Below are 19,455 nucleotides of genomic sequence, written 5' to 3'. Positions count from 1 at the left end.
GGCAAGACTGGTGTAGACGAAGGAGGGGATGATGCAGTACCATGCTTACTCCCCTCACTTGAGGAATCATCTTGGGCATCATTTTTACTAAATTTTTTTATGACATAAAATACATATAGTTAAATGAGAAGGAACCTTGGTTTCCCCACAGTCAGAACACAATCTATCTGGTAGTTCAGACATGTTAAACAGGCATAAACTTGATAACAAAGCACAAAAAACGTTTTAAAATAAAACCGTTACTGTCACTTTAAATTTTAAACTAAACACACTTTATTACTGCAATTGCGAAAAAGTATGAAGGAATTGTTCAAAATTCACCAAAATTTCACCACAGTGTCTTAAAGCCTTAAAAGTATTGCACACCAAATTTGGAAGCTTTAACCCTTAAAATAACGGAACCGGAGCCGTTTTTATATTTAACCCCTTTACAGTCCCTGGAATCTGCTTTGCTGAGACCCAACCAAGCCCAAAGGGGAATACGATACCAAATGATGCCTTCAGAAAGACTTTTCTATGTATCAGAGCTCCACACACATGCAGCTGCATGCCATGCTGTCCTCAAAAACAAGTGCGCCATACCGGCGCGAAAATGAGGCTCTGACTATGATTAGGGAAAGCCCCTAAAGAATAAGGTGTCTAAAACAGTGCCTGCCGATATAATCATATCAAAATACCCAGAATAAATGATTCCTCAAGGCTAAATATGTGTAAATAATGAATCGATTTAGCCCAGAAAAAGTCTACAGTCTTAATAAGCCCTTGTGAAGCCCTTATTTACTATCTTAATAAACATGGCTTACCGGATCCCATAGGGAAAATGACAGCTTCCAGCATTACATCGTCTTGTTAGAATGTGTCATACCTCAAGCAGTAAGAGACTGCACACTGTTCCCCCAACTGAAGTTAATTGCTCTCAACAGTCCTGTGTGGAACAGCCATGGATTTTAGTTACGGTGCTAAAATCATTTTCCTCATACAAACAGAAATCTTCATCTCTTTTCTGTTTCTGAGTAAATAGTACATACCAGCACTATTTTAAAATAACAAACTCTTGATTGAATAATAAAAACTACAGTTAAACACTAAAAAACTCTAAGCCATCTCCGTGGAGATGTTGCCTGTACAACGGCAAAGAGAATGACTGGGGTAGGCGGAGCCTAGGAGGGATCATGTGACCAGCTTTGCTGGGCTCTTTGCCATTTCCTGTTGGGGAAGAGAATATCCCACAAGTAAGGATGACGCCGTGGACCGGACACACCTATGTTGGAGAAATCTGTCCCTTCAAGGAACTTGCAGATAATCCTTTCTCCAATCCTTCTTGAAGAAAGGATAGAATCTTAGGAATCTTTACCTTGTCCCAAGGGAATCCTTTAGATTCACACCAACAGATATATTTTTTCCATATTTTGTGGTAAATTTTTCTAGTTACAGGCTTTCTGGCCTGAACAAGAGTATCAATAACAGAATCTGAGAACCCTCGTTTTGATAAGATCAAGCGTTCAATCTCCAAGCAGTCAGCTGGAGTGAGACCAGATTCGGATGTTCGAACGGACCTTGAACAAGAAGGTCTCGTCTCAAAGGTAGCTTCCATGGTGGAGCCGATGACATATTCACCAGATCTGCATACCAAGTCCTGCGTGGCCACGCAGGAGCTATCAAGATCACCGACGCCCTCTCCTGATTGATCCTGGCTATCAGCCTGGGGATGAGAGGAAACGGCGGGAATACATAAGCTAGTTTGAAGGTCCAAGGTGCTACTAGTGCATCTACTAGAGTCGCCTTGGGATCCCTGGATCTGGACCCGTAGCAAGGAACCTTGAAGTTCTGCCGAGAGGCCATCAGATCCATGTCTGGAATGCCCCACAGTTGAGTAATTTGGGCAAAGATTTCCGGATGGAGTTCCCACTCCCCCGGATGTAATGTCTGACGACTCAGAAAATCCGCTTCCCAATTTTCCACTCCTGGGATGTGGATTGCAGACAGGTGGCAGGAGTGAGTCTCCGCCCATTGAATGATTTTGGTCACTTCTTCCATCGCCAGGGAACTCCTTGTTCCCCCCTGATGGTTGATGTACGCAACAGTCGTCATGTTGTCTGATTGAAACCGTATGAACTTGGCCTTTGCTAGCTGAGGCCAAGCCTTGAGAGCATTGAATATCGCTCTCAGTTCCAGAATATTTATCGGTAGAAGAGATTCTTCCCGAGACCAAAGACCCTGAGCTTTCAGGGATCCCCAGACCGCGCCCCAGCCCATCAGACTGGCGTCGGTCGTGACAATGACCCACTCTGGTCTGCGGAAGGTCATCCCTTGTGACAGGTTGTCCAGGGACAGCCACCAACGGAGTGAGTCTCTGGTCCTCTGATTTACTTGTATCTTCGGAGACAAGTCTGTATAGTCCCCATTCCACTGACTGAGCATGCACAGTTGTAATGGTCTTAGATGAATGCGCGCAAAAGGAACTATGTCCATTGCCGCTACCATCAAACCTATTACTTCCATGCACTGCGCTATGGAAGGAAGAGGAACGGAATGAAGTGTTTGACAAGAGTTTAGAAGTTTTGTTTTTCTGGCCTCTGTCAGAAAAATCCTCATTTCTAAGGAGTCTATTATTGTTCCCAAGAAGGGAACCCTTGTCGACGGAGATAGAGAACTCTTTTCCACGTTCACTTTCCATCCGTGAGATCTGAGAAAGGCCAGGACTATGTCCGTGTGAGCCTTTGCTTGAGGAAGGGACGACGCTTGAATCAGAATGTCGTCCAAGTAAGGTACTACTGCAATGCCCCTTGGTCTTAGCACCGCTAGAAGGGACCCTAGTACCTTTGTGAAAATCCTTGGAGCAGTGGCTAATCCGAAAGGAAGCGCCCCGAACTGGTAATGCTTGTCCAGGAATGCGAACCTTAGGAACCGATGATGTTCCTTGTGGATAGGAATATGTAGATACGCATCCTTTAAATCCACCGTGGTCATGAATTGACCTTCCTGGATGGAAGGAAGAATTGTTCGAATGGTTTCCATTTTGAACGATGGAACCTTGAGAAACTTGTTTAAGATCTTGAGATCTAAGATTGGTCTGAACGTTCCCTCTTTTTTGGGAACTATGAACAGATTGGAGTAGAACCCCATCCCTTGTTCTCCTAATGGAACAGGATGAATCACTCCCATTTTTAACAGGTCTTCTACACAATGTAAGAATGCCTGTCTCTTTATGTGGTCTGAAGACAATTGAAACCTGTGGAACCTCCCCCTTGGGGGAAGCCCCTTGAATTCCAGAAGATAACCTTGGGAGACTATTTCTAGTGCCCAAGGATCCAGAACATCTCTTGCCCAAGCCTGAGCGGAGAGAGAGTCTGCCCCCCACCAGATCCGGACCCGGATCGGGGGCCAACATTTCATGCTGTCTTGGTAGCAGTGGCAGGTTTCTTGGCCTGCTTTCCCTTGTTCCAGCCTTGCATTGGTCTCCATGCTGGCTTGGCTTGAGAAGTATTACCCTCTTGCTTAGAGGACGTAGCACTTGGGGCTGGTCCGTTTCTACGAAAGGGACGAAAATTAGGTTTATTTTTGGCCTTGAAAGACCTATCCTGAGGAAGGGCGTGGCCCTTACCCCCAGTGATATCAGAGATAATCTCTTTCAAGTCAGGGCCAAACAGCGTTTTCCCCTTGAAAGGAATGTTAAGGAGTTTGTTCTTGGAAGACGCATCCGCTGACCAAGATTTCAACCAAAGCGCTCTACGCGCCACAATAGCAAACCCAGAATTCTTCGCCGCTAACCTAGCCAATTGCAAAGTGGCGTCTAGGGTGAAAGAATTAGCCAATTTGAGAGCACGGATTCTGTCCATAATCTCCTCATAAGGAGGAGAATCACTATCGATCGCCTTTACTAGCTCATCGAACCAGAAACACGCGGCTGTAGTGACAGGGACAATGCATGAAATTGGTTGTAGAAGGTAACCTTGCTGAACAAACATCTTTTTAAGCAAACCTTCTAATTTTTTTATCCATAGGATCTTTGAAAGCACAACTATCTTCTATGGGTATAGTGGTGCGTTTGTTTAAAGTAGAAACCGCTCCCTCGACCTTGGGGACAGTCTGCCATAAGTCCTTTCTAGGGTCGACCATAGGAAACAATTTTTTAAATATGGGGGGAGGGACGAAAGGTATATCGGGCCTTTCCCATTCTTTATTTACAATGTCCGCCACCCGCTTGGGTATAGGAAAAGCTTCTGGGAGCCCCGGGACCTCTAGGAACTTGTCCATTTTACATAGTTTCTCTGGGATGATCAAATTCTCACAATCATCCAGAGTGGATAATACCTCCTTAAGCAGAGCGCGGAGATGTTCCAACTTAAATTTAAATGTAATCACATCGGGTTCAGCTTGTTGAGAAATTTTCCCTGAATCTGAAATTTCTCCCTCAGACAAAACCTCCCTGGCCCCCTCAGACTGGTGTAGGGGCATTTCAGAACCATTATCATCAGCGTCCTCATGCTCTTCAGTATCTAAAACAGAGCAGTCGCGCTTACGCTGATAAGTGGGCATTTTGGCTAAAATGTTTTTGATAGAATTATCCATTACAGCCGTTAATTGTTGCATAGTAAGGAGTATTGGCGCGCTAGATGTACTAGGGGCCTCCTGAGTGGGCAAGACTCGTGTAGACGAAGGAGGGAATGATGCAGTACCATGCTTACTCCCCTCACTTGAGGAATCATCTTGGGCATCATTTTCAGTGTCACATAAATCACATTTATTTAAATGAGAAGGAACCTTGGCTTCCCCACATTCAGAACACAGTCTATCTGGTAGTTCAGACATGTTAAACAGGCATAAACTTGATAACAAAGTACAAAAAACGTTTTAAAATAAAACCGTTACTGTCACTTTAAATTTTAAACTGAACACACTTTATTACTGCAATTGCGAAAAAGTATGAAGGAATTGTTCAAAATTCACCAAAATTTCACCACAGTGTCTTAAAGCCTTAAAAGTATTGCACACCAAATTTGGAAGCTTTAACCCTTAAAATAACGGAACCGGAGCCGTTTTTAACTTTAACCCCTTTACAGTCCCTGGTATCTGCTTTGCTGAGACCCAACCAAGCCCAAAGGGGAATACGATACCAAATGACGCCTTCAGAAAGTCTTTTCTATGTATCAGAGCTCCTCACACATGCGACTGCATGTCATGCTGCTCAAAAACAAGTGCGCAATACCGGCGCGAAAATGAGGCTCTGCCTATGATTAGGGAAAGCCCCTAGAGAATGAGGTGTCTAAAACAGTGCCTGCCGATATTATTTAACAAAAATACCCAGATTAAATGATTCCTCAAGGTTAAATATGTGTAATATATGAATCGATTTAGCCCAGAAAATGTCTACAGTCTTAATAAGCCCTTGTGAAGCCCTTATTTACTGTCTGAATAAAAATGGCTTACCGGATCCCATAGGGAAAATGACAGCTTCCAGCATTACATCGTCTTGTTAGAATGTGTCATACCTCAAGCAGCAAAAGACTGCTCACTGTTCCCCCAACTGAAGTTAATTCCTCTCAAAAGTCCTGTGTGGAACAGCCATGGATTTTAGTAACGGTTGCTAAAATCATTTTCCTCATACAAACAGAAATCTTCATCTCTTTTCTGTTTCAGAGTAAATAGTACATACCAGCACTATTTTAAAATAACAAACTCTTGATTGAATAATAAAAACTACAGTTAAACACTAAAAAAACTCTAAGCCATCTCCGTGGAGATGTTGCCTGTACAACGGCAAAGAGAATGACTGGGGTAGGCGGAGCCTAGGAGGGATCATGTGACCAGCTTTGCTGGGCTCTTTGCCATTTCCTGTTGGGGAAGAGAATATCCCACAAGTAAGGATGACGCCGTGGACCGGACACACCTATGTTGGAGAAATTATGTTTTCTTCTGTTAAGTGTGATCAGTCCACGGGTCATCATTACTTCTGGGATACCAATACCAAAGCAAAAGTACACGGATGACGGGAGGGATAGGCAGGCTCTTTATACAGAAGGAACCACTGCCTGAAGAACCTTTCTCCCAAAAATAGCCTCCGAAGAAGCAAAAGTGTCAAATTTGTAAAATTTGGAAAAAGTATGACGCGAAGACCAAGTTGCAGCCTTGCAAATCTGCTCAACAGAGGCCTCATTCTTGAAGGCCCAAGTGGAAGCCACAGCTCTAGTAGAATGAGCTGTAATTCTTTCAGGAGGCTGCTGTCCAGCAGTCTCATAAGCTAAACGAATTATGCTACGAAGCCAAAAAGAAAGAGAGGTAGCAGAAGCTTTTTGACCTCTCCTCTGCCCAGAGTAAACGACAAACAGAGAAGACGTTTGTCGAAATTCCTTAGTTGCCTGTAAGTAAAATTTTAGAGCACGGACTACATCCAGGTTGTGCAGTAGACGCTCCTTCTTCGAAGAAGGATTTGGGCACAAAGAAGGAACAACAATCTCTTGATTGATATTCCTGTTAGTAACTACCTTAGGTAAGAACCCAGGTTTAGTACGCAGAACTACCTTATCCGAATGAAAAATCAAATAAGGAGAATCACAATGTAAGGCTGATAATTCAGAGACTCTTCGAGCCGAGGAAATAGCCATCAAAAATAGAACTTTCCAAGACAACAACTTTATATCAATGGAATGAAGGGGTTCAAACGGAACGCCCTGTAAAACATTAAGAACAAGGTTTAAACTCCATGGTGGAGCAACAGATTTAAACACAGGCTTAATCCTGGCCAAAGCCTGACAAAAAGCCTGGACGTCAGAAACTTCTGACAGACGTTTGTGTAACATAATGGACAGAGCTGAGATCTGTCCCTTTAATGAACTAGCAGATAAACCCTTTTCTAAACCTTCTTGTAGAAAAGACAATATCCTAGGAATCCTAACCTTACTCCAAGAGTAACCTTTGGATTCACACCAATATAGGTATTTACGCCATATCTTATGGTAAATCTTTCTGGTAACAGGTTTCCTAGCCTGTATTAAGGTATCAATAACTGACTCAGAAAACCCACGTCTTGATAAAATCAAGCGTTCAATTTCCAAGCAGTCAGCTTCAGAGAAGTTAGATTTTGATGTTTGAAGGGACCCTGTATCAGAAGGTCCTGTTTCAGAGGTAGAGACCAAGGTGGACAGGATGACATGTCCACCAGGTCTGCATACCAAGTCCTGCGTGGCCACGCAGGTGCTATTAGAATCACTGATGCTCTCTCTTGTTTGATTCTGGCAATTAATCGAGGAAGCATCGGGAAGGGTGGAAACACGTAAGCCATCCTGAAGTCCCAAGGTGCTGTCAGGGCATCTATCAGGACTGCTCCTGGATCCCTGGATCTGGACCCGTAACGAGGAAGCTTGGCGTTCTGTCGAGACGCCATGAGATCTATCTCTGGTTTGCCCCAACGTCGAAGTATTTGGGCAAAGACCTCCGGATGGAGTTCCCACTCCCCCGGATGAAAAGTCTGACGACTTAAGAAATCCGCCTCCCAGTTCTCCACTCCCGGGATGTGGATTGCTGACAGGTGGCAAGAGTGAGACTCTGCCCAGCGAATTATCTTTGATACTTCCATCATAGCTAGGGAGCTTCTTGTCCCTCCCTGATGGTTGATGTAAGCTAGAGTCGTGATGTTGTCCGACTGAAACCTGATGAACCCCCGAGTTGTCAACTGGGGCCAAGCCAGGAGGGCATTGAGAACTGCTCTCAATTCCAGAATGTTTATTGGCAGGAGACTCTCCTCCTGACTCCATTGTCCCTGAGCCTTCAGAGAATTCCAGACGGCACCCCAACCTAGAAGGCTGGCGTCTGTTACAATTGTCCAGTCTGGTCTGCTGAATGGCATCCCCCTGGACAGATGTGGCCGAGAAAGCCACCATAGAAGAGAATTTCTGGTCTCTTGATCCAGATTCAGAGAAGGGGATAAGTCTGAGTAATCCCCATTCCACTGACTTAGCATGCACAGTTGCAGTGGTCTGAGGTGTAAGCGTGCAAAGGGTACTATGTCCATTGCCGCTACCATTAAGCCGATTACCTCCATGCATTGAGCCACTGACGGGTGTTGAATGGAATGAAGGGTGCGGCAAGCACTTTGAAGTCTTGTTAGCCTGTCCTCTGTCAGGTAAATCTTCATTTCTACAGAATCTATAAGAGTCCCCAGGAAGGAAACTCTTGTGAGTGGAACGAGTGAACTTTTCTTTTCGTTCACCTTCCATCCATGTGACCTTAGAAATGCCAGTACTAACTCTGTATGAGACTTGGCAGTTTGAAAGCTTGAAGCTTGTATCAGAATGTCGTCTAGGTATGGAGCTACCGAGATTCCTCGCGGTCTTAGTACCGCCAGAAGAGCACCCAGAACCTTTGTGAAGATTCTTGGAGCTGTAGCCAATCCGAATGGAAGAGCCACAAACTGGTAATGCCTGTCTAGGAAGGCAAACCTTAGGTACCGGTAATGATCTTTGTGAATCGGTATGTGAAGGTAAGCATCTTTTAAATCAACAGTGGTCATGTACTGACCCTCTTGGATCATAGGTAAAATTGTCCGAATAGTCTCCATCTTGAACGATGGAACTCTTAGGAATTTGTTTAGGATCTTTAAGTCCAGGATTGGTCTGAAAGTTCCCTCTTTTTTGGGAACCACAAACAGATTTGAGTAAAACCCCTGTCCCTGTTCCGATCGTGGAACTGGATGGATTACTCCCATTAACAAGAGCTCTTGTACGCAGCGTAGAAACGCCTCTTTCTTTGTCTGGATTGTTGACAATCTTGACAGATGAAATCTCTCTCTTGGAGGAGAGTATTTGAAGTCCAGAAGGTATCCCTGAGATATTATATCTAGCGCCCAGGGATCCTGGACATCTCTTGCCCAAGCCTGGGCGAAGAGAGAAAGTCTGCCCCCCACTAGATCCGATCCCGGATCGGGGGCCCTCAATTCATGCTGTTTTAGGGGCAGCAGCAGGTTTCCTGGTCTGCTTGCCCTTGTTCCAGGACTGGTTAGGTTTCCAGCCTTGTCTGTAGCGAGCAACAGCTCCTTCCTGTTTTGGTGCAGAGGAAGTTGATGCTGCTCCTGCTTTGAAATTACGAAAGGAACGAAAATTAGACTGTCTAGCCTTAGCTTTGGCTTTGTCCTGAGGCAGGGCATGGCCTTTATCTCCTGTAATGTCAGCGATAATCTCTTTCAACCCGGGCCCGAATAAGGTCTGCCCTTTGAAAGGTATATTAAGCAATTTAGAAGTAACATCAGCTGACCAGGATTTTAGCCACAGCGCCCTGCGTGCCTGAATGGCGAATCCTGAATTCTTCGCCGTAAGTTTAGTTAGATGTACTACGGCCTCCGAAATGAATGAATTAGCTAGTTTAAGGACTCTAAGCCTGTCCGTAATGTCGTCCAGAGTAGCTGAACTAATGTTCTCTTCCAGAGACTCAATCCAGAATGCCGCTGCAGCCGTGATCGGCGCAATGCATTGCAAGGGGTTGCAATATAAAACCTTGTTGAACCAACATTTTCTTAAGGTAACCCTCTAATTTTTTATCCATTGGATCTGAAAAAGCACAGCTATCCTCCACCGGGATAGTGGTACGCTTAGCTAAAGTAGAAACTGCTCCCTCCACCTTAGGGCGTCTATTGGAAACATTTTTCTAAATATCGGAGGGGGTGAGAACGGCACACCGGGTCTATCCCACTCCTTAGTAACAATTTCAGTAAGTCTCTTAGGTATAGGAAAAACCTCAGTACTCGCCGGTACCGCAAAATATTTATCCAACCTACACATTTTCTCTGGTATTGCAACTGTGTTACAATCATTCAGAGCCGCTAACACCTCCCCTAGTAATACACGGAGGTTTTCCAGTTTAATTTTAAAATTTGAAATATCTGAATCCAGTCTGTTTGGATCAGAACCGTCACCCACAGAATGAAGCTCTCCGTCCTCATGTTCTGCCACCTGTGACGCAGTGTCTGACATGGCCCTAATATTATCAGCGCACTCTGTTCTCACCCCAGAGTGATCACGCTTACCTCTTAGTTCTGGTAATTTAGCCAAAACTTCAGTCATAACAGTAGCCATATCCTGTAATGTGATTTGTAATGGCCGCCCAGATGTACTCGGCGCTACAATATCACGCACCTCCCGAGCGGGAGATGCAGGTACTGACACGTGAGGCGAGTTAGTCGGCATAACTCTCCCCTCGTTGTTTGGTGAAATTTGTTCAATTTGTACAGATTGACTTTTATTTAAAGTAGCATCAATACAGTTAGTACATAAATTTCTATTGGGCTCCACTTTGGCATTGCAACAAATGACACAGGTATCTTCCTCTGAATCAGACATGTTTAACACACTAGCAAATAAACTTGCAACTTGGAATACAATTCAATTAGAATAATATTAAAAACGTACTGTGCCTTTAAGAAGCACAGAAGATCTATGACAGTTGAAAATTAATAAATTGAAACAGTTATAGGCTCAATCCTTGTAAACAACACAACTTTAGCAAAGGTTTAATCCCATTAGCAAAGATAACAAATTCTGAAAGCAGGAAACAAATTACAGAATAAACGTTTTTTATCTCAGTCAACTATAATTCTCACAGCTCTGCTGAGAGAAATTACCTCCCTCAAAATAAGTTTTGAAGACCCCTGAGCTCTGTAGAGATGAACCGGATCATGCAGGAAATACAATGAGCTGCTGACTGAAATATCTGATGCGTAGCAAAAGCGCCAAAAAACGGCCCCTCCCCCTCACACACAGCAGTGAGAGAGAACAGAAACTGTCAGAAAAAAGATTATGCAACTGCCAAGTGGAAAAATAGTGCCCAAACATTTATTCACTCAGTACCTCAGCAAATGAAAACGATTTTACATTCCAGCAAAAACGTTAAACATAATCTCTAGTTATTAAACAGCTTTATGTACTTCTTACAGTGTAATTCTAGTGAAGTACCATTCCCCAGAATACTGAAGTGTAAAGTATACATACATGACATTATATCGGTATGGCAGGATTTTCTCATCAATTCCATTGTCAGAAAATAAAAGCTGCTACATACCTCTATGCAGATTCATCTGCCCGCTGTCCCCTGATCTGAAGTTTACCTCTCCTCAGATGGCCGAGAAACAGCAATATGATCTTAACTACTCCGGCTAAAATCATAGCAAAAACTCTGGTAGATTCTTCTTCAAACTCTGCCAGAGAGGTAATAACACACTCCGGTGCTATTTTAAAATAACAAACTTTTGATTGAAGATATAAAACTAAGTATAATCACCATAGTCCTCTCACACATCCTATCTAGTCGTTGGGTGCAAGAGAATGACTGGGAGTGACGTAGAGGGGAGGAGCTATATGCAGCTCTGCTGGGTGAATCCTCTTGCACTTCCTGTTGGGGAGGAGTAATATCCCAGAAGTAATGATGACCCGTGGACTGATCACACTTAACAGAAGAAAAGGACTTTCCAAGACAAAAGTTTTATATCTATGGAATGAAGAGGTTCAAACGGAACTCCTTGAAGAACCTTAAGAACCAAATTTAAGCTCCATGGTGGAGCAACAGGTTTGAACACAGGCTTGATTCTGACTAAAGCCTGAACGTCTGGAACATCTGCCAGACGCTTGTGCAAAAGGACAGAACAGAAATCTGTCCCTTTAAGGAACTAGCTGACAAACCCTTTTCCAAGCCTTCTTGGAGAAAGGATAATATCCTGGGAATCCTGACCTTATTCCATAAATAACCCTTGGATTCGCACCAATAAAGATATTTACGCCATATCTTATGGTAAATTCTCCTAGTGACAGGCTTTCGTGCCTGTATTAAGGTATCAATGACTGACTCGGAGAAGCCACGCTTTGATAAAATCAAGCGTTCAATCTCCATGCAGTCAGTCAGTCTCAGAGAAATTAGATTTGGATGGAGGAAGGGACCCTGAAGTAGAAGGTCCTGTCTCAGAGGCAGAGTCCATGGTGGCAATGATGACATGCCCACTAGATCTGCATACCAGGTCCTGCGTGGCCACGCAGGCGCTATTAGAATCACCGATGCTCTCTCCTGCTTGATCTTGGCAATCAAACGAGGGAGCAGAGGAAACGGTGGAAACACATAAGCCAGGTTGAACAACCAGGGCGCTGCTAGAGTGTCAATGGCATCAGAGACAAAAGAATTGGCTAGCTTAAGTGCCCTAAGTTTGCCAAGTATGTCATCCAATGGAGTCGCTACCTGTAAGGCCTCTTCCAGAGACTCAAACCAGAACACCACCGCAGCAGTGACAGGGGCAATGCATGCAAGGGGGCTGTAGGATAAAACCTTGTTGACAAAATATTTTCTTAAGGTAACCTAATTTTTTATCCATTGGATCTGAAAAAGCACAACTGTCCTCGACAGGAATAGCAGTACGCTTTGCTAAAGTAGAAACTGCTCCTTCCACCTTAGGGACTGTCTGCTATAAGTCCCGTGTGGTGGCGTCAATCGGAAACATTTTTCTAAAAATAGGAGGGGGGGAAAACGGCACACCGGGTCTATCCCACTCCTTATTAATAATTTCTGTAAACCTTTTAGGTATTGGAAAAACATCAGTACACACCGGCACTGCGTAGTATTTATCCAATCTACACAATTTCTCTGGCACTGCAATTGTGTCACAGTCATTCAGAGCAGCTAAAACCTCTTTAAGTAATACACGGAGGTGTTCAAGCTTAAATTTAAATGTAGAAATATCAGAATCAGGGATTCTCCCTGAATCAGAAACATCACCCACAGACTGAAGTTCCCCTTCTTCAGCTTCAGCATATTGTGAGGCAGTATCAGACATGGTTCTTGAAGCGTCAGTATGCTCTGTATTTAGTCTAACCCCAGAGTTATCTCGCTTTCCTCTAAATTCAGGTAGTCTGGCTAATACTGCTGACAGTGTATTATCCATGACCGCTGCCATGTCTTGTAAAGTAAACGCTATGGGTGCCCTTGATGTACTTGGCGCCATTTCAGCGTGAGTCCCTTGAGCGGGAGTCAAAGAATCTGACACGTGGGGAGAGTTAGTCGGCATAACTTCCCCCTCGTTAGATTCCTCTGGTGATAAATTTTTTAAAGACATAATATGATCTTTATTACTTAGAGTGAAGTCAGTACAATTGGTACACATTCTAAGAGGGGGTTCCACCATGGCCTTTAAACATAATGAACAAGGAGTTTCCTCTATGTCAGACATGTTTATACAGACTAGCAATGAGACTAGCAAGCTTGGAAAACACTTTAATTCAAGTTAACAAGCAATATAAAAAAACGGTACTGTGCCTTTAAGAGAAACAAATTTTGTCAAAATTTGAAAAACAATAAAAAAAGGCAGTTACACAAACGAAATTTTTACAATGTATGTAATAGGCTAACATAGCATTGCACCCACTTGCAAATGGATGATTAACCCCTTAGTTAAAAAAACAGATAAAAAAAACGACAGACTTTTTTTTAACAGTCCCAGCAAAGTGCCACAGCTTTACTGTGGCTCCTACCTTCCCCAATAAACGATTTTAGGCTCTTTAGAGATGTCCTGTAGCATTCAGGGGACTCCTGAGGAAAACTGGATGTCTCAGTCTGTAATTTTAACTGCGCAAAAAAGCGCTAAAATAGGCCCCTCCCACTCATATTACAACAGTGGAAAACCTCAGGAAACTGTTTCTAGGCAAAAATACAGCCAGCCATGTGGAAAAAACTAGGCCCCAATAAGTTTTATCACCAAGCATATATAAAAAACGATTAAACATGCCAGCAAACGTTTTATATAGCATATCTATAAGGGTATTAGCCCTGAGAGTAAGCATGATACCAGTCGTTATTAAATCACTGTATTCAGGCTTAACTTACATTTATCAGGATTCAGCAGCATTTTCTAGCATTTCCAATCCTAGAAAAAATCATAACTGCACATACCTGATAGCAGAATAAACTGCACGCCATTCTCCCTCTGAAGTTACCTCACTCCTCAGACATGTGTGAGAACAGCAATGGATCTTAGTTACAACCTGCTAAGATCATAGAAAAAACTCAGGCAAATTCTTCTTCTATCTTTGCCTGAGAAAAAAACATAATTTATGCTTACCTGATAAATTCCTTTCTTCTGTAGTGTGATCAGTCCACGGGTCATCATTACTTGTGGGATATTAACTGCTCCCCTACAGGAAGTGCAAGAGGATTCACCCAGCAGAGTTGCTATATAGCTCCTCCCCTCTACGTCACCTCCAGTCATTCGACCAAGGACCAACGAGAAAGGAGAAGCCAAGGGTGTAGTGGTGACTGGAGTATAATTTAAAAAATATTTACCTGCCTTAAAAAACAGGGCGGGCCGTGGACTGATCACACTACAGAAGAAAGGAATTTATCAGGTAAGCATAAATTATGTTTTCTTCTGTTAAGTGTGATCAGTCCACGGGTCATCATTACTTGTGGGATACCAATACCAAAGCAAAAGTACACGGATGACGGGAGGGATAGGCAGGCTCTTTATACAGAAGGAACCACTGCCTGAAGAACCTTTCTCCCAAAAATAGCCTCCGAGGAAGCAAAAGTGTCAAATTTGTAAAATTTGGAAAAAGTATGAAGCGAAGACCAAGTTGCAGCCTTGCAAATCTGTTCAACAGAGGCCTCATTCTTAAAGGCCCAAGTGGAAGCCACAGCTCTAGTGGAATGAGCTGTAATTCTTTCAGGAGGCTGCTGTCCAGCAGTCTCATAAGCTAAACGAATTATGCTACGAAGCCAAAAAGAGAGAGAGGTAGCAGAAGCTTTTTGACCTCTCCTCTGACCAGAGTAAACGACAAACAGGGAAGACGTTGGTCGAAAATCTTTAGTTGCCTGTAAATAAAATTTAAGGGCACGAACTACATCCAGATTGTGCAAAAGACGTTCCTTCCTCGAAGAAGGATTTGGGCACAAGGATGGAACAACAATCTCCTGATTGATATTCCTGTTAGTGACTACCTTAGGTAAGAACCCAGGCTTAGTACGCAGAACTACCTTATCCGAGTGAAAAATCAAATAAGGAGAATCACAATGTAAGGCTGATAACTCAGAGACTCTTCGAGCCGAGGAAATAGCCATTAAAAATAGAACTTTCCAAGATAACAACTTTATATCAATGGAATGAAGGGGTTCAAACGGAACACCCTGTAAAACGTTAAGAACAAGGTTTAAACTCCATGGTGGAGCAACAGCTTTAAACACAGGTTTAATCCTGGCCAAAGCCTGACAAAAAGCCTGAACGTCTGGAACTTCTGACAGACGCTTGTGTAACAGAATGGACAGAGCTGAGATCTGTCCCTTTAAGGAACTAGCGGATAACCCCTTTTCTAAACCTTCTTGTAGAAAAGACAATATCCTAGGAATCCTAACCTTACTCCAAGAGTAACCTTTGGATTCGCACCAATATAGGTATTTACGCCATATTTTATGGTAAATCTTTCTGGTAACAGGCTTCCTAGCCTGTATTAAGGTATCAATAACTGACTCAGAAAAACCACGCTTTGATAAGATCAAGCGTTCAATTTCCAAGCAGTCAGCTTCAGAGAAGTTAGATTTTGATGTTTGAAAGGACCCTGAATCAGAAGGTCCTGTTTCAGAGGTAACGACCAAGGTGGACAGAATGACATGTCCACCAGATCTGTATACCAAGTCCTGCGTGGCCATGCAGGCGCTATTAGAATCACTGATGCTTTCTCCTGTTTGATTCTGGCAATCAATCGAGGAAGCATCGGGAAAGGTGGAAACACATGAGCCATCCTGAAGGTCCATGGTGCTGTCAAGGCATCTATCAGGACCGCTCCCGGATCCCTGGATCTGGACCCGTAGCGCGGAAGCTTGGCGTTCTGTCGAGACGCCATGAGATCTATCTCTGGTTTGCCCCAACGTCAAAGTATTTGGGCAAAGACCTCTGGATGAAGTTCCCACTCCCCCGGATGAAAAGTCTGACGACTTAAGAAATCCGCCTCCCAGTTCTCCACTCCCGGGATGTGGATTGCAGACAGGTGGCAAGAGTGAGACTCTGCCCAGCGAATTATCTTCGATACTTCCATCATTGCTAGGGAGCTTCTTGTCCCTCCCTGATGGTTGATATAAGCTACAGTCGTGATGTTGTCCGACTGGAACCTGATGAACCCCCGAGTTGCTAACTGGGGCCAAGCCAGAAGAGCATTGAGGACTGCTCTCAATTCCAGAATGTTTATTGGAAGAAGACTCTCCTCCTGATTCCATAGTCCCTGAGCCTTCAGAGAATTCCAGACAGCGCCCCAACCTAGTAGGCTGGCGTCTGTTGTTACAATTGACCAGTCTGGCCTGCTGAATGGCATTCCCCTGGACAGATGTGGTCGATAAAGCCACCATAGAAGAGAATTTCTGGTCTCTTGAATGGAATGAAGGACACGGCATGCACTTTGAAGTTTTGTTAACCTGTCCTCTGTCAGGTAAATCTTAATTTCTACAGAATCTATCAGAGTCCCCAGGAAGGGAACTCTTGTGAGTGGAAAGAGAGAACTTTTCTCTTCGTTCACTTTCCATCCATGCGACCTTAGAAATGCCAGTACTATCTCTGTATGAGATTTGGCAGTTTGAAAGCTTGAAGCTTGTATCAGTATGTCGTCTAAGTACGGAGCTACTGAAATTCCTCGCGGTCTTAGTACCGCCAGAAGAGTGCCCAGAACCTTTGTGAAGATTCTTGGAGCCGTAGCCAGTCCGAATGGAAGAGCTACAAACTGGTAATGCCTGTCTAAAAAGGCAAACCTTAGATACCGGTAATGACTTCTGTGAATCGGTATGTGAAGGTAAGCATCCTTTAAATCCACTGTGGTCAAGTACTGACCCTCTTGGATCATGGGCAAAATTGTTCGAATAGTTTCCATCTTGAACGATGGAACTCTTAGGAATTTGTTTAGGATCTTTAAATCCAAGATTGGCCTGAAGGTTCCCTCTTTTTTGGGAACTACAAACAGATTTGAGTAAAACCCTTGTCCCAACCGCGGAACTGGATGGATCACTCCCATTAATAAAAGATCTTGTACGCAGCGTAGAAACGCTTCCTTCTTTGTTAGGTTTGTTGACAACCTTGACAGATGAAATCTCCCTCTTGGGGGAGAGGATTTGAAGTCCAGAAGGTATCCCTGAGATATGATCTCTAACGCCCAGGGATCCTGAACATCTCTTGCCCAAGCCTGGGCGAAGAGGGAAAGTCTGCCCCCCACTAGATCCGGTCCCGGATCGGGGGCCCTCAATTCATGCTGTCTTAGGGGCAGCAGCAGGTTTTCTGGCCTGTTTGCCCCTGTTCCAGGACTGGTTAGGTTTCCAGCCTTGTCTGTAGCGAGCAACAGCTCCTTCCTGTTTTGGTGCAGAGGAAGTTGATGCTGCTCCTGCTTTGAAATTACGAAAGGAACGAAAATTGGACTGTCTAGCCTTGGCTTTGGCCTTGTCCTGAGGCAGGGCATGACCTTTACCTCCTGTAATGTCATCAATAATCTCTTTCAAGCCGGGCCCGAATAAGGTCTGCCCTTTGAAAGGAATATTAAGCAATTTAGATTTAGACGTAACATCAGCTGACCAGGATTTTAGCCACAGAGCTCTGCGTGCCTGAATGGCGAATCCTGAATTTTTAGCCGCAAGTTTAGTTAAATGTACTACGGCATCTGAAATAAATGAATTAGCTAACTTAAGGAATTTAAGTTTGTGTGTGATGTCATCTAGTGTGGATGATTGAAGTGTCTCTTCCAGAGACTCAAACCAAAATGCTGCTGCAGCCGTGACAGGCGCAATACATGCAAGAGGTTGCAATATAAACCCTTGTTGAACAAACATTTTCTTAAGGTAACCCTCTAATTTTTTATCCATTGGATCTGAAAAAGCACAGCTATCCTCCACTGGGATAGTGGTACGCTTAGCTAAAGTAGAAACTGCTCCCTCCACCTTAGGGACCATTTGCCATAAGTCCCGTGTGGCGGCGTCTATTGGAAACATCTTTCTGAATATAGGAGGGGGTGAGAAAGGCACACCGGGTCTATCCCACTCCTTAGTAACAATGTCAGTAAGTCTCTTAGGTATAGGAAAAACGTCAGTACTCGTCGGTACCGCAAAATATTTATCCAACCTACACATTTTTTCTGGGATTGCAACTGTGTTACAATCATTCAGAGCCGCTAATACCTCCCCTAGTAACACACGGAGGTTCTCAAGCTTAAATTTAAAATTTGAAATGTCTGAGTCCAGTTTATTTGGATCAGAACCGTCACCCACAGAATGAAGCTCTCCGTCTTCATGTTCTGCAAACTGTGACGCAGTATCAGACATGGCCCTTGCATTATCAGCGCACTCTGTTCTCATCCCAGAGTGATCACGTTTACCTCTTAGTTCTGGTAGTTTAGCCAAAACTTCAGTCATAACAGTAGCCATATCTTGTAATGTGATTTGTAATGGCCGCCCAGATGCACTCGGCGCTACAATATCACGCACCTCCTGAGCGGGAGATGCAGGTACTGACACGTGAGGCGAGTTAGTCGGCATAACTCTCCCCTCGTTGTTTGGTGAAATATGTTCAATTTGTACAGATTGACTATTTTTTAAAGTAGCATCAATACATTTAGTACATAAATTTCTATTGGGCTCCACTTTGGCATTAACACATATAGCACAGATATCTTCCTCTGAATCAGACATGTTTAACACACTAGCAAATAAACAGCAACTTGGAAATACTTTTCAAAGTAATTTACAAATAATATGAAAACGAACTGTGCCTTTAAGAAGCACAGAAAAATATTATAACAGATAAAATAATTAAGTTATAGCATCAATCTTTGTCAGAATATACAGTTTTAGCAAAGGATTGTTCCCCTCAGCAAATGATAACTAACCCAGGCAGCAGAAAAAAAATACACAAATAAACGTTTTTTATATCACAGTCAATACAATCAGCACAGCTCTGCTGTATGATTACTTCCCTCAAAAAAGACTCTTGAGATCCCTGAACTCTGTAGAGATGAACCGGATCATGCAGGAAGAAAATGAACCTCTGGCTGAGTTTTTCTGATGCATAGTGAAAGCACCAAAATGGCCCCTCCCCCACACACATAACAGTGAGAGGGATCAGTGAACTGCTCTAATTTAAATCAAAACTACTGCCAAGTGGAAAAAAAGTGCCCAAAACATTTTTTCACCCAGTACCTCAGAGAAAAAAACGTTTTTACATGCCAGCAAAAAAACATTTTACCTCAATAATTAATTGTCATTTAAAACCTATTGCAAGTCCCTGCAAAATAGGTTAAGTCTATGTATACAGTTTAAAAGCCAGAGAAGTACCATTTCCCAGAAAACTGAAGTGTAAAATATACATACATGACAGCCTGATATCAGCTACATCTACTGCATTCAAGGCTGAGTTTACATTATAACGGTATGGCAGGATTTTCTCATCAATTCCATGTCAGAAAATAATAA

The sequence above is a fragment of the Bombina bombina genome, chromosome 3 (assembly GCF_027579735.1).
Source record: "Bombina bombina isolate aBomBom1 chromosome 3, aBomBom1.pri, whole genome shotgun sequence".
In the NCBI taxonomy this organism is placed as follows: Eukaryota; Metazoa; Chordata; class Amphibia; order Anura; family Bombinatoridae; genus Bombina; species Bombina bombina.
Note: the sequence above shows the minus strand (reverse complement) of the source record.